This window comes from Arachis hypogaea, chromosome 16, assembly GCF_003086295.3.
Source record: "Arachis hypogaea cultivar Tifrunner chromosome 16, arahy.Tifrunner.gnm2.J5K5, whole genome shotgun sequence".
NCBI lineage: Eukaryota > Viridiplantae > Streptophyta > Magnoliopsida > Fabales > Fabaceae > Arachis > Arachis hypogaea.
The window spans coordinates 93,298,049-93,299,038 of NC_092051.1; the positions used below are offsets into that span (position 1 = coordinate 93,298,049).

Here is a 990-nt window from a genome sequence, read left to right on the forward strand (position 1 = left end):
TCTCTGCCATCCTCACAGTTGTGTTTCTTCCATTATATTACAATCTTTGTCTCCCCCTCTTCTTCTACTCACACAGGGATCCCTATACTGTGGTATAAAGGATCTCTATTATTATTATTATTTTTCTGTGCCTTCTTCTTTGTCATATGAGCAGGAGCAAGGATAAGAACATTCTTGTGGAAGCAGATCCAGAACCTGAAAGGACTCTGAAGAAAAAATTAAGAGAAGCTAAAATACAACAATCCAGAGATAACCTTTCAGAAATTTTCGAACAGGAGAATGAGATGGCAGCCGAAAATAATAATAATGTAAGGAAGATGCTTGGTGACTTCACTGCACCTAATTCCAATTTACATGGAAGAAGCATCTCCATTCCTGCCATTGGAGCAAACAACTTTGAGCTGAAACCTCAATTAGTTTCTCTGATGCAGCAGAACTGCAAGTTTCATGGACTTCCATCTGAAGATCCTTTTTAGTTCTTAACTGAATTCTTGCAGATATGTGATACTGTTAAGACTAATGGAGTAGATCCTGAAGTCTACAGGCTCATGCTTTTCCCTTTTTCTGTGAGAGACAGAGCTAGAATATGGTTGGACTCTCAACCTAAAGATAGCCTGAACTCTTGGGATAAGCTGGTCACGGCTTTCTTAGCCAAGTACTTTCCTCCTCAAAAGTTGAGCAAGCTTAGAGCTGATGTTCAAACCTTCAGACAGAAAGAAGGTGAATCCCTCTATGAAGCTTGGGAAAGATACAAACAGTTGACCAAAAAGTGTCCTTCTGACATGCTTTCAGAATAGACCATCCTGGATATATTCTATGATGGTTTATCTGAGCTATCAAAAATGTCACTGGACACTTCTGCAGGTGGATCCATTCACCTAAAGAAAATGCCTGCAGAAGCTCAAGAACTCATTGACATGGTTGCAAATAACCAGTTCATGTACACTTCTGATAGGAATCCTGTGAGCAATGGGACGCCTATGAAGAAGG

At 40.0% G+C, this 990-nt stretch overlaps 1 non-coding gene across 1 annotated transcript; it reads right to left on the reverse strand.

Annotated features, from left to right (window-relative positions):
• Positions 1-680: 680 nt before the first annotated feature.
• On the reverse strand, positions 681-788 carry LOC112760994 (small nucleolar RNA R71). Its single transcript, XR_003181405.1, has one exon. It is a non-coding gene; the product is annotated as a small nucleolar RNA R71 (small nucleolar RNA).
• Between the last annotated feature and the right edge of the window lie 202 nt (positions 789-990).